This window comes from Zonotrichia albicollis, chromosome 2 (genome assembly GCF_047830755.1).
Source record: "Zonotrichia albicollis isolate bZonAlb1 chromosome 2, bZonAlb1.hap1, whole genome shotgun sequence".
In the NCBI taxonomy this organism is placed as follows: Eukaryota; Metazoa; Chordata; class Aves; order Passeriformes; family Passerellidae; genus Zonotrichia; species Zonotrichia albicollis.
The window spans coordinates 84,880,493-84,904,850 of NC_133820.1; positions in this window are offsets into that span (position 1 = coordinate 84,880,493).

Below are 24,358 nucleotides of genomic sequence, written 5' to 3' on the forward strand. Positions count from 1 at the left end.
AAGCTCTAAAACAAACTCAGTTAAAGTTCTTTCCTGGAACTGCAAAGTTTCCCAATCTCATTAATGCTACTGTAACAGCAATATGTCACACTTGAGAAATATGGCGCATATTGATACAAGGATTTAGGGCCAATGCTCATTAAAAGCAGGATGGTAACATTAAACAGTTGGCAGTGAACCTAGGAAATCCACAAACTGTGATATTTATAAAGTTAGCAATAGATTTGGAGTCTTTTCTGATTCTCTTAGGCCATTAGTTCATTAAATGTCATCATCACAAAACAACTACTTGAACACAGAACACAAACAAACTCTGAACTTGTTATTCTGAATATATTGGATTTAAAAGGAAAAAAACTATGCATGTTCGAAACTTTAGAACTTTTAGAAACTTTAGATGAAGCTGAGATTCTGTTATAGGGAAAGGGGGGTGTTCCTTTCTTTTGATCAAAATAATAATAAAAGAACAGACTTACAGTAAGCTCAGTGTTAACACTGCTTCCAAAATGCGAGTGAATATTAACAAAATAGGAGCTGGTGTGAGAGCTGGAATGATTCTATGTGCTTTGGGTGATGTTGATGTTGAATGTACATCAAACAATTTGCAAACTTGGCGCATTAAGTAGGGATAATAAAATCATATTAATTCATACGTGTAAAAAAGTTGATGTCACGTTAAAACTTTCTGCATAAATTTGATGGTATCAGAATCTTTTCTCAGCCTTTGCCTTGCAATCAAAAAGATATTAACACAGAAATAGGAAAATCAAAGGGGTTTTTTACCTTAATTATCTTTTCCACAGAGCTGATTGATTGTATTCAAGATATTTCAGCCTCCAGGCAGTGACATGGGGTAAATCATATTTCCTTCCATTTGCCTCTAGTGTTAATATTTTGAAACAAGTATGATGAAATAGATTCATGCTGTGGATGTAAATATTCCTCAGAAAGAAAAATTACAAATGTATCTTTTTATTATTACTTATTTCAGTGTTCAGAGGTTATAATACCTTGCACTATAAATCAATGAGTATTAATTATGCTTGCCATAGACCTATATGGGAGAGGTGAATGCACCTCATCTTACAGAATGAGGGTGTGCTGGTTTAAAATCCAGCTAGAAAATTAAACCCATTTAAGCTGCTCCTTTGTTCCCCTGCCCCTTTTGATAATGGAGGAACACTAGAAGAGATTACATGCTTGAATCACAATTACTTGAGAAATCTCAAAACCTACAACAATATTAATAAAAAAAATAAAAAGATACAGAGAGTTTTACCCACAAAAGCATATTAATCACTGAACAAACAAAAACACCTCTGAAAGACAGTGCCCAGCATGGTTTCCCAAAGGCAAAACCGCAACCGGCCCGGGGCTGGGGCTACATCATATTCAGAAAAAATAAGATTCTAATTTTTCTGTGCTTTACTTGTTCTTCAATGAGAAGATTATAATCATGGTGCTTTGTTAATTTCATTCTTCTTTTTAGAATTTTAAATGTGAAAAAACATGTAAAAAGAAAAATTGCAGACTGTTATTATTTCACATGTATTTCAGAAAATAAAATATTTGAGGCTATGATGTTGCCCCTTGTAATCACTGAATCTCTAGTCACTAATGTTTTTTGTTATGCTTTCTTGGGTTTTGCTTTGAACAATTTAATCTATTTACAGTTTCCTATTTCTTTTTTTTTTCCAGTCTGTGATTTCACACATTTATTTCTAGATCAATTCATACAGATCTTAAAATATGGAATGAAAATGTTTTCCCCACAGTAGTTGGAGGCTAGCCTTCCATATTTCATTGGTAATCTCTTCATTTATTATGGGAAAATGATGGTAACTACTTTCTTTGTTAGTTATGCCTCTGTAAATGTTTGACACCAAGTTATGGGGTGAATCAGAAATTGTGATTGCTAAAACAGATTTTTTTTTTTAATATCAGGATACAGCTACTATGATGTAAGTAGCAATAAATAATTAATCTTTGACATTGGTGACAAGATGAGATCTGCCTTTATTTTACTATATCAGTATTTTTCATTGTAAAGTGACATCCAGTGTTGTACTAATAGTTCAATTCATTGCTGTAAATTTTAAAGTCTAAAATCTATTTATAGAATTGCCATGAATTACTTATTCACATCAGAATTTAATTTTAAGCACCTAAGCAGCCCTTCAACAACAAACATGAATATTTATACAATTAAATTAAGTATCTGTTTTAGGTGTTTCCTTGCACAAAACAAGTTCTCAACACTACAGAAGATCTTACCCAAATATATACATGTATATACTCATAAAGTACACACCTAAACCAATCTAGCAGTATATACTCATGGGACACACATAAATCAAGCTAGCAGTACCCAACACGAGCATTACATTTACACTGCTCTGCCTAGACTTCATTAGTGACTGTCAGTCAGTCTGTTGGCTGAGAGAAATGCTCTCTTTCAGAGTACTATCCATCTGACCTAATTTAGGCATCTATTTTAGGGCAGGATTGATTGTCTTACACAAGTAACTGTTTTTCTCCATTTGCAGGAATGACAGTGGTGATTAATAGACACAGTAGTTGTCTACATTTGATCAGAATACCACCCAACATATCTCTGTTACAAGGTGAAGTGTGATGCAAGGGGCTGGGAGTAGCTCCAGCTGAGCTCATTCACAGCATGAATAATACAAGTAGCCCAGTTAAAGAGGTAGTGTCTATTAGCTGGACCATGCAATAACTCTAACATGGCTGTATGATCTCAAAAATCTGAAGCTTGTTTACTCAGAACAAGCATAATAATTTTCAAAACAATTCTGCAATGTAAAAGTACCCACAAAGTATCATACCTCCGGCTTGAAAATAAACATGAAAAAAAGGTAGATCATAAATAAATGGTTCAATTTCATATAATATTAGGAGGAAAACTTGGAAGATACATGCATAAAAAAGCATTTTAAAGCATATTCATTCTCATATAGGTTGTAGTCCTGTATTTCCATGAAAATTCTCCTACTTTAATCTATGTAAGAACAGTTTAGGTTTTAGTTTCAAACCTTTATTTATGAAGATGTATGATTTTGTTCTGTTTCTATATTAGTACAAGCAAAGATGTATGATCAAAGGAGTGGCACATCAACCCTACTTGCTTAAAAAAATATACAACTATATTATTTTACTGTTATTTTGTGGAGGGATAGAATATAAGAAAATAGAGCAGAAGGCAATCTCACACCTGAGGAGTTGCAGCTGTGCTAATCACCAAAGATTAGGAACAGGCCTGCCCTTAACACGCCACAGCTGTGTCCAGTGAGGATGAGTGCTACAAAAGAGTGGGGTAGCTAGGTGAGGGGAGGTCTGGAGTTTGTTGGTTGTGTTGTGGAGAGGGCTGAAGTTTATTGTCTGTACTGAGAAGAAGTCGGTGCTGTGAGGAGAGATGCCCATTTCAGGAGAAATCACTGAGAAGGTATGGGAGATTTATGATAAAATGACAGCATTATTTTACAGCTATTTTCTTATTTTTCCTATTTCAGATGTCATTCCATGAAGCATTTACTGTAAAAGAGATAGACAAGAAAATAGGATTAGTATTGTAATACTTCTTCTGTCTTCATTGTTAATAATACTTGAAAGACCTTGCAAAAACTGAATTTGTGACAAATGCTAGTTAAAGGACTAAACCTGTATTTCTGCACTTATTTAAATTACAGACCATTTCCCTGAAGGCAGAGGAACTATTTTATATAAACAGTAGAGTAACTAATAGTGTCGTCAGGTTTCATAGCTATAGATTTTTTCCACAATTATAAAAATGTTACTTTAAAGTTGTGAAAAAAGCGTTGATGCCTTTGGGATCTATTTTGATGAAATGTACTTGATGTGTATTGTGGAGGGCAAGTATGACAAGGTCTTTACAAAAAATTTCTATGTCATCCTTCTGAGCTGCACTGAGAAAATTCAGCTTGTACTTACTTTCCATGGAATGACTTGACCTGAGGTACAATCAGATAAAATTGTAGAAGAGGCAGATTCTTCTTCTACTTGCAATTTTCTGAAAATGGACAACTTCCTTTTAAAAGATAATGTAATAAATTGGCTGTCTTCTGCCAAAATTAATTCCATTAACAGAACATAGCCACCTGTTGATTACATTAGGATTATAAATGTCTCAAGGGTAATGAGTCCTAGCTTTAGTACCAGGTAGTTTCTGATACTTCATCCATTTCACTTGAACCTGCTCAATGGGGTTTATAAAACATAGTGACAAAGATGTCAAAGGCATTAAAGTTTACCCATCATTCTTCAAAGAACAACTTGAGACACTGATATCCCTGACTCTCAAGAGGAATCTTGAAGCTTTTTCCTTCCTTCTGTACTCCAAAAGCTATTAAGTTTGTCAGAAGGAAAGTAACAATGGGTGATCCTATAACAGTAGTTTCCTAAATCAAGAACCCACTACACTGAAGATGGCCCTTCAAATCCAAACATAAATCAGAATTTTAAGACAGTCTATAATTGGAGTTTTAAAGTGGATTTTTACTATTTTTTATCTGTAAAAGAAAAATGCAAAACTAGTTATAGTCTCTTCTGGGTCAATGTTCCTTCTAGCCCATTAAACCTTGGTCAAGACTCAGGGCTCCAATCTTTTTAAAGCAATACTTAAATCCACTTTAAATAGCGCTGCTTTCTCTAAATCACTGTAGTATACGCTTTTAGACAGAAAAGGTTTCTGACATTTAGTTATTCTTTCCCTCATGTTTCTTTGGTCAATATGGTTTCTTTGTCAAAATCATTTTCATATCATCATTCTGCTTTTGTCACAACTTTAACAGTAATTTTTATGTGTCTTATAAAACCTATGTTTCACTTTATCACACGTATAAAATATAAAATTCCACAATTGCAAAAATTTCTAATAATTTGTGGAGGAATTTTTGTATCTGAATGTTTCAGTAAGCTAAAAATTGACTTTGCTACAGGCTTTATAAATTATGTAGAAGAACTTTACTATTCCTGTGGAACCTGTTATAATCCTTCAAGATGTTTTAAGACTTTTCTAAGATCAAAATAAAATATGAAGGTGAGAGCTCCTTTGTTCCCAGCATGCATAGTGATCATATTTAGTAAATACATATTTCTGAGATAGATTTGGATAAAAAAGACAAACACAGCTAAATGGGTACCAACACTTGTTTATTCACAAATAATAAAAAAGTCTTTCCAAGCATTTGTATTTTTGAAAGAATTTAAGGTGTCTAAACATAGATTTTGAGCTATGCTAGGATTTCATAGATATCTTCATTTTGTTGACAGATGCAGAATTTAATAGATTGCACAATTGCACTGAAAAACAATGGCCCACATTGCCTAAGATCACTGATGCTTAGGCAACTAAAACTTGCACATTTCTTCAATAAATTCAAAAGTATTTCAATGATTTTTTTCACAGCACAGTTTCTGAGTTTCTGAGATTTATAGCACAATGTTTTGTCATCCTTTTTTTCTTTTTGCCTTTTTTTTTTTTTTTTTAGTAAGTTACCTGTACTTGTGGAATAATCATAAATCACCGAATGGATAATGCTGGAACAAACTTTTGGAGATCATCTAGTGCAAACACTCTGCTCACCCAAGGTCACCTAGAGCATGTTGTCCAAGGCCATGCCTAGGCAGGGTTTGAAGACCTGCAAGCATTATGATCTCAAATCTTTCTGGGTCAGTTCTTCCTGAAGCAGTTAATTTCAAGACACTCTTTGAAGTAAAAAAGTATTTTTCTTATGAGTTCCTGTCACTAGATATTTTGAAGAGCATTCTAGTCACATTCTTTTACACTCTATTTCCCAGTACTCATGCTAACTAGTAAGGCCTTCTTTTTTCCAGACTGAACAATCCAAGCTGTCTATCCTTATATGAAAAATGCTCAAATTTCTTAATTGTCTTTGTGACCTTTTGCTGAACTAACTACAGCAGCTCCATGCCTCTTCTCTGCTGGAGAGCTCAGAAAATGACACCGAAGTCCAGATGTCTTTCACCAGTTCTGAGTAGAGGGGAGAAAACAACTTTTTTACTTCCTGGTAATAGTACAACCAAGGAGGCTTTTGACCTTTCTTTCTGCAAGGACACAAAGGGTAAAGCAAAGGTGAGCAAAGGTGACCTCTGGTTAACTCATTGTCCACCAAGACCCTCAGGTCCTTCTCTTTAGAGTTGCTTCTAGCCAGGCAGCCATGAGCATATGTGGTGCATGGGTATTATTCCTCCCCTGGTGCAGGAATTTGCAATTCTCTTTTGTGTACCTAATGAGCTTGCTACTGGCCAATTTCTGCCAACTTGTTGAATCCTTCAGAAGCTGAGCATAACCATCTGGTGTATCAAGCACTCCTCCTGTTCTTATATCATCTGGAGTGCTGAGCATGCACTCAATCTCAGCATCCAGTCACTAAAGAAAATATCACATGGTACTAACCCCAGTATAGACATCTGGGTTTTACACCTAAAGTACACGGCTGCGATCCTGCTTTTTGCCTTGTTCCCTTCCCTCTGGACCCTAAACAGAACCACTTCATGGTAATTTCAATCAAGCCTGCCTCCAATCTTTTTGTATTCCCAACCATTTCTTCCTTGTTTGTAAGTCTGATGTCCAGCAGCCCAGACTCCCCTGTGTCAGGAAACTATCATAAATGCACTCAAAAAACCTCCTTGATTGCTTGTGCCCTGCTATGTTTTCTCTCCAGCTGATATCAAGCTGGCTCAATTTCCGAATGAAATCAGGCCTACTAACCTGAGGCTATTTCTTAATCTTGTAGAGGCTCAACATTTCATTGGGCAAAGCTCGCTCCCCTGTTTCCAGGACACTAAAACTCTTCTACATTTGCAAATCTACAAGTGGAGCAGCTTCTAATGTTATCTCATGAGCTTCTAGTCTTTACTATGATAGGCAAGTGCATTTCCATCCCCAAAAGTACAGACTCTACCACACCTCATTCAGCAGATATCAGAGTTTAGACCCTTCTTTTAACTGCATGGTCTCAGAGAAGGTCCTACTGATTTCTTTCTGGTGATCTCTTGTGTTGTACAGGCTGCTGAAGTTCTTCTGTAACTCTTTCATTTGATGACACAGATGGTTGTCCACCTAACTCCTGAAGGCAGCAAACTCCCCTCTTGCTGTTCTATCCAGACCTTGTGGTACGTCACCTCTATTGCAGTGCTTTTTTATGCTGTCCTCAGCAGACTTGCTGGCTGCCTTTTTTGCATTCTCCAGAAAAATCTGATGTGAAAAATGCCTCGGTTAACTGCACTCTATTAAAGACTTAAGTTTTCAATAGTTTGAATTTTCAAACAAAAAAAAAAAAGGAGAGAGCTTGGTGCTACTGTGATGTGTCTTTTTCAACGAAGTGCTTGCTCTCTGCTTATGAGTTTGGGAATACTTTCTGGATCACAGATTTGTGAGGGAGGTACATCATTTACTTGTAATTGTTTTGACCTTCCTTTGGTACTCTTAAGTCTCAGACATATTAAATACAAGGTGAGAAAGTATATTTGCCATCAGAGGTTACTACCTAGCTTACCTCATTAATTGAGTCACTTTCATGTGTCTGTGTTGCCACAGAAGGGATTTTCCGTTCTTTGTTTCTATTTCCATCTCTTAGTTCTCAATATCAGTACTAACATCCATAGGAATGCAAAATTAATCAGATAACAGAACTCAGTGGAATGTATATTTTTTTTCTCCCAATGGAACAGGAGCAACTAGAAACAAAGAAAAACTACGGAGGGGTGTGTATGCCTGAGTATTTTAACAATGGTCTTGGTTTATGTCACAGAAATAATGTAACTATAGCCCAAGTGAGCAAATATTTTCCCTTTTTCTTCAAAGTCATTTTTTTCAACTCGTGCTGCCTAAACAGCAGTATTAGGATCAGGCAAAAGTTCCAACCTATTGAGAAGTCATAGACAATTTATACAAGAAATTCGCTGGCCATTTTAAATCTCTCTGTCATTAAAAGTTTCCAGGGTGACCTAAGAGGAGCAATTGAATTTGGGGGTAAATATTAATGGAATGATGAATTGTAAAGTAGGGTCTTCCTATCAACAAAGCTGAACTCAGACTACTCACAGAACTCTTTTTAGTGCAGAATGTCTTGATCCATGTCATGTCTCCTATACTGATTATTCTTCAGACTTTAATTTTCATTCCAGTTTCCTCCTCCAACATCATGGAGGATGCATGCTGAGTGCTTAGCAGTAGCAGGAATTGAGATAGACTTCAAGGAGTGTGTTATTTGTTCTCCATCTTTTATCTTCTCCATAAATGTTACTGTGCATATATTTATTTCTTCATTTTCTTCTCTTGAAGTTTGGAATCATATCCATACAGGAATCAAGTAGAGTCTATTGCATTAAAGGCACAGAAGAGAAGAAGACACATCCCAACATTGTTTGGCTGATGTGAAGAAAATAGATGGAATTTAAATGCTAACCAGATATAACAAAACCTAAGGAAATACTACATCACAAATGAGACCATTTAAGAAAGGAGTGAATAATTTTGCAATACAAAGAGATAAAGAGCAATTCTGGGCTGTTTGGAGGACCATTTGAGTTCAATTCCGTATGCTACTTTTCTAAAAAGAAGGTAAGCAGAAGTCCATTCAAAAAAACCCAGCAAAATTATTTAAATCTCAAACTATGAAAATAGGAATATGCACTACATGCAGGTGTTTTGTATAGGAGACATATTTGATGATGCCAGAATGTCCAGAGTAGCATGTGAAATTTCCACATTTGTAAAAATATTTTTAGATTTCTTAATTCTTACCTAGCTAAAAAAACTACCCAAATTATCCATTACAGATAAATATGTTCCTAGAATTATAAATCTTGTAAGCCACCTTTACATTAATTAATTGATATAAATTCAACAATGGGCAAAGAATTCATTTGCAAAGTTTACAAACTGTTTCGCTTACTGTCATTGAACTAAAATTTAGGATCCACAATATTTCAGAGTAAATATAGTCCCATGATGAACACTTCTGAAATTCTCATTGTTGCAAGAGAAGGTACAGTTTTCATGTGTCTATCATAATGGGAGCATATTATATCTGAAATTCACTGACCAGCATTACTAAATAAAATGCATGCTGGCTATTTCTGCTAACTCATCCCCTTTATCACCTGTTGAGAACATGCAGTGAAATGTTCCAAGCTAACAAAACTCTCAAGCTGCATTTTCCATCTGCTTATCACTGTCTTCCTAAGGACAGCTACTTTTTATTCTGCTAGAGTATCTGAGAATCTAATTCTTCTTTTTGCTTGTTAAAGATTGCATTTTAGAGGAGGATTTTTAGAAGTGAAGACTACAATCATGGGACTGTGTTACTGTCAGGTCAAGTAAACTAAGGATCAGTACTGAATGGCATTGGAAAGACAGAGGGATCAAGCGTAAGTCACAAAATGCTGAGCTGTTGGTAGTGGGAAACACTTGGAGAAATCCTGCTGTGGTTTTTTCAACCCTAATTTCTCCATACTTCACATTACATCTCTAAGGTTTTAGCTGTCTGTAGAGACAAATGATCATTCATCAGGGAAGAAAGATTGATGGCATGAAGTCCCATGAGACACTTCTTTTTTTCTGTTGATATCTGATATCTAAAACAAAAGTTACTTCTAATTTGACCATTTGTGGTCAGCATAAAGAAAAATGTAATGGATATAAAGGAAATATATGTGCCAGTATTGATTTATATTTGACTATACGTCATGCCTTAAGACAATTTAGAAGAACATTTAAATGAGATTCCTCTGTTGACTTTGTACTGTTGTTCAGCAAAAATGGCTATTACATGCATTATTTTGAATTTTCTGCATTGTGATTGGGTTGTGCAAGTGTCGAGCAAATGCTGATGACTCTATATGATTCCTCCAGACTTTTTGGGGGATTTTGATAGATTTGTCACCAACAAAGCTAAGCTGTAAATGCAGCAATTTAGTTTTGAACATTCCCCACACCAGGCCCTAATAACACCAGTGCTCAAAAAGTGTTATTCTAGAATAGTGTTGATGTATTGAAACCAAAATTATTATATTGATTCCATATTATGGAAAATCTCTAGCTTTGATATTAAAGATAACTTATTTTTTCAGAAGCCTAAAACTGTTGATACTAAATTAATTTGAAGGGTGTATGTGTGGGTTTTAGTGGAAAAAAAAAAAAGGTAAAAGGAGAAAGATGCAAAACGGCCATCAGCAGTACTTTCAGATAAGAAATATGATTGTCATGGTTTGACCCTGGCACAATGCCAGTGCCCCCATGAGAATACCCTCTCCCTGGTGTCTGCTGTGAGATGTGACCAGGAATAAGCAAAGCAGCCTCCTGCTTAGAAATAAAGAAAAGTTTATTAACAAAACTACAAGAAAAGAAGAAAAAAAAGGAAAAAATGAAAACCTTACAAAAGAATTTTCCTCCCCCCCCCCCCCCAAATTTCCCAATGCAATACATTCCCCCAAATCACCAACTCTCAGCCCGGCACCACCCTTTAGAATACTCAATCCTCAGTTCATGAAGAGGAGAGGAGTCCTTCTTGCACCACAGGCTTCCCCTGGAAACACACTGAAACCTCGTGTGCTTCCATGTCACTCAGCACCGCCTGGAAAGTCCTTTTGCCGCTTGTGACATCTTCCCTCCATGCCCAGCGCTCTCACCACTGTGCATGGACCAGAGCTGCTTTTAGGGTTGTCTTTTAAGGATGCCTTGTCTCACTCCAAAAAAGGCACAGTCTCTCCTTCAGGACATCTGTCCCCCCCAAATTGTTCACCCCCTGGGGCTGAAGGGTACCCACACTGAACCCTCCTGGTTCTGAGGCACTTCCTCCCCCTAAGTGCAGTCTCTGTGTCACAGGAATAAAAAATGGTTCCGTCTATGGCCACACAAGAAAAGTCCAGCCAAAAGTCCATCATCTCTCCCCCCACTCAAGAGTCTTCTGCACTTCCCTCGTGGTCCATTCCCTCTTATCTCTTATTTCTCTTCTCATTCAGGTCCAGGAGGATCAGCATTTGCAAGGTTTCAATCATGCAAGAAAAGGGTTAAAAATTTCAGTCTCTGCCTGTCCCAGAGCTCTGGAACTCCCACGCTGCCCTGCCGGGCCCCTTCTTGCTGCACTCCCCCCTTCTCCTGGGCCGCTGCTATCAAATTCAGATGCTGTCTCTCTCTCTCTCTCTCCAGGGGGGGAATGGCTGCCCGATGCCTCCTGGGGCTCCTCCACCCTTCCATCCTCAAGGGCCTCCTCACCCCCATCTCTGTCCAGGCCCAGGCCTACCGCATGGCTGCCCCTCCCCCGCCCAGCTGCTGCTGCTGGACGGGGGAGGGCGATCCGACCTCTTTGCCTCGAAGTCCTAAGAGAACCTCCCAGGGCCGAAGCTCTGCTTTTTAACCCCTGTGTGTTCTCAGAGGTGTGTCCGAACCTCACTGGCTACACCAGGTGCCAATATAAAAATCTGAGCACCCATTGGTTTGACTACAGCATCCCAGAATTCCCATTTCCCGGTCAAACCAGCACAATGATGAAAATTGTAAATAATCAAAAGTGGAGCAGTAACTCTCTGAAATTCAATTGGCTTTGTTGGAAATATCAGACAAATTAAAATCAGACTGACATCCACAAATATTCCTTAGCACTTACTTCCATTATATTCCTAGATATCCCCTTGCACCTTGCACTATTTCCCTACATTTTTCACACTGAATACCTCAGCTTATAGTTCTGAGGAGATATACAATATATGTTCATGCAGATGTGAACCTGGGTCTGTAAATCTAAGAGAAAATTTTTCATTCAGGGGAGAACAAAGTTTTTCAAATCTGAATGAGACTCACACCATTGGGCAGTAACTCTCTTTTTCACATGCTACAGAAGCTTCTGGAATTGCATAAATAAGTCTTATTCATCTTCATGGAAATTTATCTTTAGACATTAATTTAAAGGAATGTAGTGGGTTGGCCTCAGCTGGCTGCCAGGTGCTTACCAAGCAATTGTATCATTTTCCCTCCACCATCAGGGCAGATGGGGGAAAATAGGACAAAAAGCCTGAGGGCTGAGTTAAGGACAAGGAGATTGCTTGCCCTTTACCATCATGGCAAAATAGACTCAAGTAGGGAAATTCAATTCCATTGATTGCCATTTAATTGTAGTAGAATTGGGTAGTGAGAAATAAGAAAAAAACTAAAACCACTTTTCCCTCACCCCTTCCTTCTTAGGCTTAACTTCATTCCCAAATCTCTTTCCCCCCACTCCAGGCAGAGCATAGGAATGGGAATTAGGAGTTGTGTTCATTTCATAATTCTCAATTTCTGCTGATTCTTCCTCCTCCTGTTCTTCTCCTGCTCTGGTCTGGCTCCTACAGAGCCTTTTTCCCTTCTTCTACCCTGACCTTGATATATGCAGAGCTGTTTCTTTAACATTTTCTGAAATCTCTTTCACAGCTGCTGTGAAGCATCCTTTACTTTTTCAAAAATGTGGTCCCTCAGAGGCAATACTGATGTTGCTTGTTGGCTCAGCTTTGTCTAGCAGTGGGTCTGCCTTGTATCTGGCTGGAGCTGGCTGACATGGGAACAGCTTCTGGCAGTTTCTCACAGGAGTCACCTCTACAGTACAAACACCTCCTGCTAGCAAAACCTTGCCGTCTAAACCAAGTACAAGGTATTCATCCTGACAACAATTTGCCTTCCCTCAGGATGAAAAACTCACGGCTGTATTAATAGATTATATTCCAAATATTGTTGATTAATGCATTAAAATGGCTGAAACATATATATGTGAAGCAATACATTGCTACAGTGGAGTTACATAAAGAAATAACTCCAGGGCACTGCATCTGTCCTGAGTGACAGGAATGATTTTTACAAATATCAATTTCAGTATGTCAGTGTTTCTTCTTTTTTGATTTTGATTTATTGAAACATTGCATCTAGCATAGACAGCTAACAATGGAAGCATTACTCTTGAGACAGAGAAAAAATATCTCAATACTTATCAAAATATGCTCCTACCTGGGGCCTAGGAGAATATCAGTTACATGTCGTGTAATGTAGCAGAGTTTAACAAAGAAGGTCTCCTTCCCTCTGATGTCACTAAATAGGTATTACCCCCCTGACCACAATCCATAAATTAGCAACATCTAAACGCCCTTATAGAATAGTAGGGTAATTCTGTAACTCTCATAACTCACAAGGGGTTTGAGAAGACCACTAGGCCAGTCTACTGTTCAGTGCAAAGTCACCTATGAGGTCAGACTGTTGTGCAAGGCTTTTATCCTTTCAGGTCTTTGTAAGAATATGCAGAAGGAGAGCATGTTTGCTCCCTGAAGATTATCTGATTAAAGACCTAGCTAAATGTGATCATAAAGAAAAGGAGAAGGCCGCCCATAAAAAACAAAAAACATACAGAGACACAGGCCTTATAGGCAAACAATAATGGAGACAATGGCAAGAAAAAGCCTTGTCAGTCATAGTACTTGACAGGCTATTAAAAACTCCAGGCACAAGTCTAGAGGGGACCATCTGCATTTTGTAGCTAAAAAGTGAGAACTAAAGACACAAGGAGCTGGGATACTACAGTGAAATTACTAAGTTTGTGCAAACTAGTAAAGGAATGTGCAGCAGAAAGGAACTGGTAAGGAGCAAAGAGGGAACAGACATAAAGATGTATTCACATGTAAAATGGGGATAGTCAACACACTTCTCTGGCTGAGCCTTGTGCCTGATCAGCAGAGTTTGTCCCATCCTATCCAACCCTAATTGTGCATAATCTCACGCTCTATTTTGCATGTGTGAGTAAGTGCCAGCTGCTGGGATCTGGTTGGAGTCAAGAGGAGTGATCAGTCCTGGCTTGCAGCATCTGCCTTGAGGCAAATGTGGGTCATTAGCCTTCAGACACTGGGCTGCCTCTGTTACATAACTCAGTTAAGGTTAATGAATTAGGGAGGAAACTAAGGAGACCTTAAACTTTTTTATTAGATGTTATTTTCTTCATGACAGAACTCATTTATTGTTTAGTCTTCACGCTTTTCTAGTTTTTCAAGAAAAATAGAAGGAAGATCTCAAGTTAACAGTCAAATTCAATATTTTCACACATTCTTTATTTCCATGGGGTTTGCAGTTTTGTAAAGGTTTTGTAAAGGTCACCACTTTGAAGTCCAGGTTAGGTTGCTCTTGTTTTTCCTCCCTCTTTGGTTCTGTTTTTGAAAACCTGATTTTTAGGTAGCGTTGCCTGTGATCAATAATTCTATCTGACCATACATTTATCTCTATGTAATGACACACTATGATGTAAAAATAAATAATTAAAAATATCCCTCTTATTGTGCAAAGTGAATTGAAAATAAAATAGTAAACCATTTCTTAATTTATCCTAATTTAAAAATAAAAACATTAAAATTAACAAATAGTGACAGAGGAGAAGTAGTCATTATGGTTTTTGCTTTCGGATGCTCCTACACAAAATCATCTTCAGGCTAATGTTAATATAACACATCTATTGGGAAAATTATATTACATTTGACAGCTTTGTCAAACTTATTTGGTTTAACAGACACATTCTATATATAAAAATAACATTTTTACTCACATTTAAACAACTAACATTTTCACTTAAATTTTAATCCAGCCAACATCACAATCAAAAGGAGACAGATAATTATTGGGTAGCAGTAAAATGAATGTTTTCTTGCCTTTTCTTTCGCTTTTTGTCAGAGCAACCTTTTTGTGTTTAGAGGTTCTCAAAATGCTTTGCTTTTTGATTGATAAACGGTACTTGAAGCCTGTGAAGAAAATTAAGAATATCAAGCAGCTTCTTTTTTTTTTGGCATTGACATTTAACATTTATTTCAGTGTCTTTCCTTTTCTTCTCTTGTCCTTGCCCTTGCCCCTTCCTCTCTTTCCACTAATGCATGCATGCTTGAATAGCATGTAGAAATTGTATAGAGGTTAAGAAATTAAATATGTTGTATATAAGTACCTTACTACTATAATATTATATTTCTGCATTGGTATTGATTTTTTTTCTTTCTCTCACTGTGTATATTGGTATCCCACAAGGTATTGATTTAAACAATAGTCCCTTTTTGAGGAGTCTAACTCATAACTAATGTACTGTTAAATGAATTATTTGGTAACAAAAAATTAATTTGTTCAAAACTTATAGGTAGTTTGACAATCAAAAAAGACTCTTACAAGCTCATATTAAATGTTTTTTCTGTATGTGCTTACCAGTATGTCATGTACTTCAGTCTGCAAATGACTGCTAGTGATTCACTTCAAAGTTAAATATTTAGCTGTTAATTTCCAGCAGTTCAAATAAAAGTGAGCAAATCTAGCAGGATGCATAAAATAACGTTGCAGAACAGTTTGAAGCCTTTTTTTCCCTATGCTGGAAATGGAATTTGACACTTCTTGTGGTATCTATATCCAAAACAATATATGAGCATATAGGCATAACAAGTAAGCTATTCATTTTGTTGATTTTCCTTTGGGTAATGTCTAACTATGAAGAGTACAGAAATTTTACTTAAGATTCTAGAGGTGATTGGAAAATTCTGTTTAATGGCTCTCTGGATTTTTTTACACAAATAACTTGTTTACTGAATATTATTTATCCTAACCACAGTTTTTAATAAAATTTAAAAAAAATAAAAACTTTGAAAGTCTGAGTTTTTAGAAGAAGCATCATGACAGCTTCCTGTTACTAAAGTGCTCTGAAAAAAAAAATTTGTGAACGCACAAATAGGCCAAAGATTTCATAAAATGCTGCTGCATAAAAATGCACTTTCTAAAGATATAAATAAAAATATTGATGTTTATGAAAGCATGGACATGTCTATTATCACACAAGAACATTTCCCCCTTGCATGACCAAAACTAAAATTTCATTTTGAATAGTATCTTCCTTTGTTATTACTCAAATTCTAGACTGCGCGAGGGCGTACGCGGCCCTAGATCCGGCTAGCTCGAGGGGTGAGAAGGCCAACGCCCCTGCGCATAAGAAGCCAGCCCCCCTCGGCGTCCTGGCCTCAGGCTGGGCTGGTGGAAGAGCTCGGAGTTGCGCACGCGAGACGACAAAGGAGGTGACCACTTGCTGGGGGTGAACAGTTGGTTTATTAGGTGATCCGGAGGCACCAACAAGGAGGGGCACCAACCAGCAAAATGGCCCCGAACAAGGGGAGTGACAAGGTTTTATAGGGAAGGGGAGGAGAGAGGAGGGGAGCCCAGCTATCCAATGGGGTAACTCAAAGGGAGGTACTGAACATAACTGACATGCACCGGAAACCAATAAATACAAAGTAAAGGAGGGGCCCCGGGACCACAGCCAACCACAACCCCCAGAGAGGAGAAGGTTCTCGAAACCTGGGAGGAGTGGGGGGTGATTGACTGTGCCCAGGGAGGAGATAACATCTACTTATAAGGTGGGATGAGGGAGGAGCGGTCATACAAACTGTAACATTAGCAACTAAAAATAGCACGGTAACTAAGCAACTTAACTGACAAGGAGGCAGTGGCGGGAAAAACTGGGGAGAGAGGAACCATTTACAATGAACAAAAGAGGGTACAGTACATAAAATGGGGGAGCAAACTGAGAAACTTAAAACACACTACAACATCTCCCCGTTTCTTAACAAATAAAATAAAGAAAACAGGAATGTCCGTATAACTCAAAAAGAAGATGTCCGCGGCCGGTCCTGCCAATCTTCGCCTTCTTCGAGCTGGAGTTCGCCAGCCCACAGATGTTCTTGGGGCGGCTCGGTTGACCCCTCCTCGTCCGCAGCTCCTTCGGCCTCTGAGGAGAGGTCCTCCAGCTCAAAAGGTCCCTCCTGGGAAATTGTGGCATGATTGGCAGCCATAGTTGTGGCTCTGGCTATTAATTTTTGGACCAAACCGCGGATCAACATAAACAGAACTAAAAATACAATCAAACTCAAAACAATCTTAGAAGCTGATTCTAAAACTGAACTGGCCCACCCGCTAAGGCCCCAACCCTTGAAGATGTCCCCCAGCCAGTCAGATGTCTCCTGCTTGACCTGATGGACGAGGTCTTGGAGTCTCTTTATTGAGTGTCTGGCGTCCTCGGCTCTGGAGGACAGGTTCATGCAGCAGAGGCCCTCAAACTCTTCACAATGATGGTGATGGAGCAGCAATAGAAAGTCTATTGCTGCCCTGTTCTGGAGTGTCGCCTGCCTTGTTATTTCCTCGTCTGTAAGGAGGTCGTATAGCGCGGCTGAAGTAAGATTGGCTTGTTTAGCCACCCAACACTCTAGGCGGCCCAATTCACCTAGAGATTTGGCTACCGATACCCAAGGCAATAAGATGGTAAAGGCAACCGACTTTGAATGTGACCAATGAGTAATTTCATCATCACAGTCCTCGGTGAGATCTTTAAGATCTCTTTTGGATCTAGCCAATTCGGATGTGACGTTGGTCTTTTTCCAATTGATAATTTGGGTGACGTTGGGTGTAAACAGCGTCAGCCGGCCAAAGGTGCACGGCCCTCCGACCAGACCAGAGGGGATGCCTGCCCACGCTCGGTCGCCACAAATCAAAAACACCCCCCTTGGAAGGGCATAAGGGGTCCGCTTGGTGGTGGTAGGGCCGACGATCTTCAAGACGGCCCGACACCACCGGTCCGCTTGATATTCTTTCTTTGCTTGCAGGACCACCTCAGTGCCCTTCTCGATGGGGGTAAGAGTATAATCAAACTGAAAACAAATAGTAGAATTGGCGGAACCGAGTAGATGTAATTCTGTGGGCTCGGAGGGCGCAGGATCCAGCCTCGCCACTCCGTCTCTCCAGGCGTTACTGGGTTCAAAACCAGGTAGGAAAGTAAGGCTCCGGGCCAAAATAGGGGAAAAGGTAGACTGAAAGGCAGGGGGGAACTCTCCTGGAGAGAAAGGGATCCCCACAAGGCAGGACGACATCGGGTCCTCTGCAGCGCTGGTGTCCAGGCAGATGCTGTCCTGTCCTAGCGATTGAGCCAAGGCACGCCAGACGTTGACTTTTGGCTGGGGAATGACCCACGGCTCCGTAGGTGGTAGAAGGAGTCCGCAGGTCGTCAGCATCATCATCATCAGACAAGGGTTGGGAGCCAGTGTTGTCAACGCGGGGGCCATTTGGGGAGATGTAACTGAAATGAAAAGAGAGCGGTAAAAGTATATGGAAATCACAGAAATGGTTCCTCTCCAAACAACCAATTTAAATAAAACATGCGAGGGGTAACGGCTGGAGCTGGGGGGGAATAAGAGGAAAGGTGGTGTAAGAGGTCAAGGGGTGGAGGAGAAGCTGGAGGAGAGGGTTCTTCTGAAACAGGGGGAAGCTCAGGAGAGAAGGAAGACGGTTGGTGGTGTTGCTTCCTCCGCCGACGCCAACACGCTTGCCGGACCTGTGGTACTGCTTCTGTCTTGGTCCTCTGCTTCGGGACGAAGGGCCTGACCCACTTTGATGGGACCCACTTGGGGCCTGAGGGAGTGGACACGCAAGCGTATCCCCTCCCCCAAGTCACCAAGTCAAAGGGGCCCTCCGTCCGCCAGGTCTCCGGATCCTTTACAAGAACCGGCGGCCTGGTTTTGGGCTGCAGCTGCTGGTGACTGCCGAAATGCCGGACCACTGGAGGGTTTTGGCTGTCAAAAGAGCAATTTAGAAAATTGAGAGTGTAAAGAGCTCTTGACAGCCGGACGTGGGGGGTCTCCACCTTCATTGCCGGTTGTTGTCGGGACAGGATCTTTTTGAGGCTCTGGTGGGCCCTTTCCACCATGGCTTGGCCTGTCGGGGAATAGGGGATGCCGGTTTTATGAACTATTCCCCATTGTTGCAGGAAGCTCCGCAGTTCCTTGGAAGTGTACGCAGGGCCGTTGTCTGTTTTTAGGACCCTAGGGATGCCCAAGACAGCGAATGCTTGAAGCAGATGCTTCTGAACGTCCGCTGCCTTTTCACCTGTGTGGGCAGAAGCGTAGATAGCCCCGGAGAAGGTATCGACTGAGACATGGACGTAACACAATCGACCGAAAGATGGGATGTGTGTTACGTCCATCTGCCACACCTCACAGCTTGCCAGCCCTCGGGGGTTAACCCCCGAGGCCACGGTTGGCATTTGATCATGCTGGCATTGGGGACATGTGGCCACAATCGCCTTGGCCTGCTCCTGCGTCAGATTGAATTGACGAACCAGGCCAGGCGCATTTTGATGGAACAGTTGGTGGCTGATCTTAGCCTGACCGAACACATCTGGGAGAGGGGCCTGCGAAACAGCAGCCGCGGCCAAAGAATCGGCACGACGGTTGCCTTCCGCAATGAACCCAGGCAGGTCTGTGTGTGATCTCACATGCATGACATAAAATGGATGCTCGCGGTGGGAGACCAACTCGACGAGCCTATTCAACAATTCAAATAATCTTTTGTTCATGACCTCTTGAAGAACTGCTGACTCAGCTCGGGACACTACACCTGCAACATACGCAGAATCTGTGACCAAATTGAAAGGTTCAGGGAATCTCTGAAATGCCCTGACGACAGCGTCCAACTCAGCAACCTGTGGAGAGCCCTCCACAACAGCAACATCGGTCTCCCACTGCTGAGTTTGAGGATCCTTCCAAGTCATCACTGACTTGTGGGATGCTCCAGACGCGTCCGTAAAAACTGTCAAAGCATCTAGCGGCTCTCTGCTCTGAACCTTCTTCAACGATAATTTGAACTCCGAATTGAATAATTTGTGGGCCGGCTGATCTACTGCGATGCGCCCAGTGTAGCTGTCAAGTGCAAACTGAAGATATTCATTAGTTTGCAGCAGTTCTTCAAAGGTCTTTAATTTTAATTGGCCCGATTCCAATTCAATTGGAATATGGATGCATGAGAAATCACACCCTGCAAGCTCCCTGATCCTCGATCTCGCCTTGAGGATCAGTTCGGCTACCAACTCTTGTGGCCGTGTCATTCTTTTGGACCGATGGTGGCTCAGGAAGACCCACTCTATGATTAAGAGCTTCTCTCCTGAGCCTTGGTCCTTCGGACTGTCGTCCCACTGATGGATGATGCCATGAAGGTGTGGCAATTTTCCCAGTACTATAAATTTGAATGGCAGGCCCGGATGGTAACGATGGGCCTGCCTGGTCGAAATAGCTTTTTGTACCCTCTCCAAGGCCACCTCCGCCTCTGGGGTGAGAGCCCTAGGGGAACTGAGCCCCTCTCCCCCTTTCAACAAATTGAAAAGGGGGGCTAGGTCTTTGGTTGAAATGCCTAGCCAGGGTCTCACCCAATTCAAAGACCCACACAGTTGATGGACATCTGCTAGGGTCTGGACTTTTGTCCTAATAGCTAATTTTTGCGGAACAATGGTCCGCTTTGTAATCTCAAGGCCCAGGTACTTCCAAGGTGGCATCCGCTGAATTTTGTCCTGCTGGAGCTCGAACCCTGCAGCAACCAACGCATTGGTTGTCAGGTCAAGCGCATGGGCAAGCAGACTGTGGTCGGGCGCACACACGAGGATGTCGTCCATATAATGGTGAACAATGACGGCATCCCCGAGGGCTGTACGGATGGGTGACAGCAGCGAAGCGACATACCATTGGCAGATCACAGGGCTGTTCTTCATGCCCTGTGGAAGCACCCGCCAATGATAGCGCTTGGCTGGGGACTCACAGTTCACGGACGGAACTGTGAACGCAAAGCGTGGAGCATCGTCCGGGTGAAGGGGAATTTGGAAAAAGCAATCTTTTATGTCAATAACAGCCAAATTCCAATTTTGGGGGAGCATTGCTGGGGAGGGCATCCCTGGCTGAAGAGGACCCATTTCAACTATTAATTCATTAATTTTGCGGAGGTCGGTCAGGAGTCGCCACTTGTCTTTGTTGGGCTTCTTGATGACAAACACTGGGGAGTTCCAAGGTGACATGGTCTCCTCCAGGTTGCCTTTCAGTAGCTGCTCCTGAACGAGCTCGTTGAGCGCCTTTAATTTTTGCTTATTGAGTGGCCACTGCTTGACCTGTACTGGTTCATCAGAAAGCCAATTCAGCTTCCAGGTCCGGCGCTCCTCAGTGGCCACTGCCCGAAAAACCTGGGGAGCCTTCGGGAGGTCAATTTTGGCTCCCCACTGGGCCAGTAGGTCTCTTCCCCAGAGAGGCTCTGTATAATCTAAAACGAACGGGCGTATCGAGGCCAATTGCCCGTCGGGCCCCTTAATTTGTACAATGCTCTTTGATCGGTTTGCCAATTGAAGGCCCCCAACACCAGAGATCGTGCCCGCAGCGCTTTGCAAGCCCCAATGTGACGGCCACTCCCGAGAGGGAATGATCGTCACATCTGCACCTGTGTCCAAAAGACCTCTCACTATCTTCTTGTCCCCGCCCAACGAAAGTTGACAGGTTAGGCGGGGCTTTTCCCTCCCCACTAGTTGTGCCCAGGCCACGGTCGGAGGCGATGTCTTCTCCGACGAAATCGTCTGGTGATCCTCTTCTGGCACAGCAATGGCCTGGGCAATGACCTGTCCCTTGGGGAGGAAAAGTGGGGGTCGGACACAGTACAGCCCTACCGCGAAACGGTCCCGGTCGGTAGTTACCAGACCAGGGACGATGTGGATGTCTCGCGGTGTGTGCTTGGTGTCTCCGACAACAGTCCACCTGCAACGTCCCAGTTTCCTCCAGCGACCTGGATGTTGCAGGTCGACAGACACCAGCTGGATGTTACTGTTAGGGAGGTAAAGGTCCCTAGTCAGCTGCAGCCTGTATGGAGAAGCAGAGGACATGGTGTTAATTGCAGGTACAGCACCACAGGTAGATAAGGTCACTTCAGAAAGATATGTCAAATCCGGCAAAACGTAGGTCGGCGGTCCTCTCCCGTCTCCTCCCTCCCCGCAGGTTGTTGAAAAGCCCGCCGTACTTTTGTCGTCGCGCAGGGAGGGGCTGCGCTCCTTGCTTAGTTTTTTTCCTCCTTGCTCTCTTCCCTTTCCCGCTTCCGCCTGTACTCCAGGTAATCGTGGCGCATCGGGCACTGGGGCATCCAATGCCCGACTTTGCCACAAAGATGGCAGGGGTGGGTGGCTGATGACCTTCTGCCGGACCCAGGTGTTGGGGGTCCGGCAACGGGGGCAGCTTCCATGAAGTCCGGCTCGGGGCATTCAGCAAGAGCCACAGACGTTCTCTTGGGCCGTGATGCCAGGGAGACCTGACGCACCACGACCTCAATCATGGCCTCTATCGTGGGCCGGGGACTTCGAGGGAGAGTTCTTATAGCCTTGCGGCACTCAGCGTTGGCATTGCTGAATGCCATCCGCTGAAGCAACCTCTCCCTGTCATCATCCCCGAGCGCCTGCGCCTCTACATATCGGTAGAGGCGCTCGATAAAGGCCATGTATGGCTCTTGCGCTCCTTGCCGGACCTCATCCTCCTCCCATTGGGAGGTCACCACCTCCAGCTTGAAGAAGGCCCGCTCAGCTGCCCGAGCGGTCTCCACAAGCTGGGAGGGGAATAAGGCTTTCGCCTGAGCTGCCCCCTCTGCCCACTGTCCCTCACCCAAAAGGTGTTCCTGGGTGATTACCAGACCGTCTGCATCATGAGACATTGCAGGATTCCCCCACATATTTGGGAGAACCTCCAATATCTCCCTCCTCCATTCCCCCACCCAGACCCTAAATTCCATGGGCCTTGCAAGGCTGGAGAAGAGGGCCCTCAGGTCAGCCGGCACCAGATCTCCCTGTGCAAGGGCATTACGGAGCATACCCCGGAAGTACTCTGACCCCCGGGAGTAGTCCTTCTGCGCCTTGCACAGCTCCTTGATCCGGGCCTGTGCTAAAGGCACCCACTGGGCCTGAGGGGTCCCTTCCCCACTCAGGTGGTAGGTAACCGGAGCGGCTTCCAACAAGGGCGCCTGCTCTGGCTTCCGGTCATCCACCCCCCCCCCCCCGGAACACAAAGCGTGGGAACCGGAAGGAGGAGCGTGGGAACCGGAACTGGAGGAGGTTGAGGCGGGGTCTGGCAATGACGCAGGGTGAGGGAGTGGGCGTGACCAACCACCCCTCTCCGCCCCCTGGGTGACGCTCGGAGGCGGAGGGAAGTACAAAGGCGGAGCGGGGGAGGAGCGAATGGGGGGCTGAGCCGGGGGAGGAGTTTGGGGAGGAGCTGATTGAGGGGCGGAGGACGGAGGAATGGGTGGGGCGGAGGGAGGATATGAGGGAGGGGTAACCGAAAAGGAGGTTGGGTCTGGAGGAAGGAAGGGGTTGGGGCAAGGGAGGAAGGGGTTAACCGAAGAAGAAGGAGCCCTGGCGGGAACGACCACGTGGCCGCCGCCATCTTGGGCTCCCAGGGAGCCATTTTGTGGATCATCTACAAACCTAACAACTTTGGTCTTTTCAACTGGGGATTTGGGAACTGGGGTAGAGGGTGAGGAAAGAAGAGGAACCTGGCCAGGGCTCCTCGAAGGGGGAGGCTGAGCAGGTCGAGGGGGAGCAGGGGAAGGATGGACCCCCTGCCTCTTGTCGGCCTTCAAAATCCCCCTCGAGGGCTCCTGCCTAAGGGGAGAGGGAAGGGATTGAGGGGTAAGGGCAACAGAACGAGGGGAACGGGGGGATAAACTAAAACTTGCGGGCCTTTTCTTAGGTTCCCCTGACGAGCGGAGTGCCGCCAGCACTCTGCCCGCCCAGAATGCCACGGTTGCTAATTTCGTCTCCCCGGAATTAACAGCTTCTTCCAATTTGGCCAAAACGGCTGCCCAAAACCGTGGCTGCTTGGCAAGTTCCGGGGAAACCTCGGGGAACTTTGAAAAGACCCACTTAACCAAAAACTTTAACTCTTGCTTGGGGGCCTTCTGACCACCCCCAAGCAGCAAACCTTTAACAACATAATATACCTCCTTTTGGGATTTTCCCAAGCCAGCACCCATGGCACCTTTCTAGTGCAGGAACTGCTGTCACTAGAAAGGGGGAAAATCCACTGGTGGTACAACCACCCGCCTGAAAAATAACAAAAACTAAAACAACAAGCTACTCGCCACCAGCCCCTGCTCCCCCCACTGTCCCCAAGTCTGGGGTTTCAGCGAAGGGAAAAAGGATTTGGGTGGTGGGTCCGGGCCCCAAGTCTGGGGATACCGACCCCACAGGAAAGATAAAACAAAAAAGGCGCGGGGGTGAGGAAGAGCCTCAGGGGAAGAGGGTGGGGGGTAGGTCCCCAATGCAGGGCATGTACCCCTAGGGGAAGGTTAAAAAGGCAGGGGGGAAGTCGGAAAGGTCCCCAGGGCGGGGCCCGATCTTACCAGCCTGGTGGCGACAGCAAAAGAAAAGTCAGGTGGGGGTCTTCGTCTCCGGGGTCGTCCTCACTGGGTGCGAGGGGTCCCGATCCC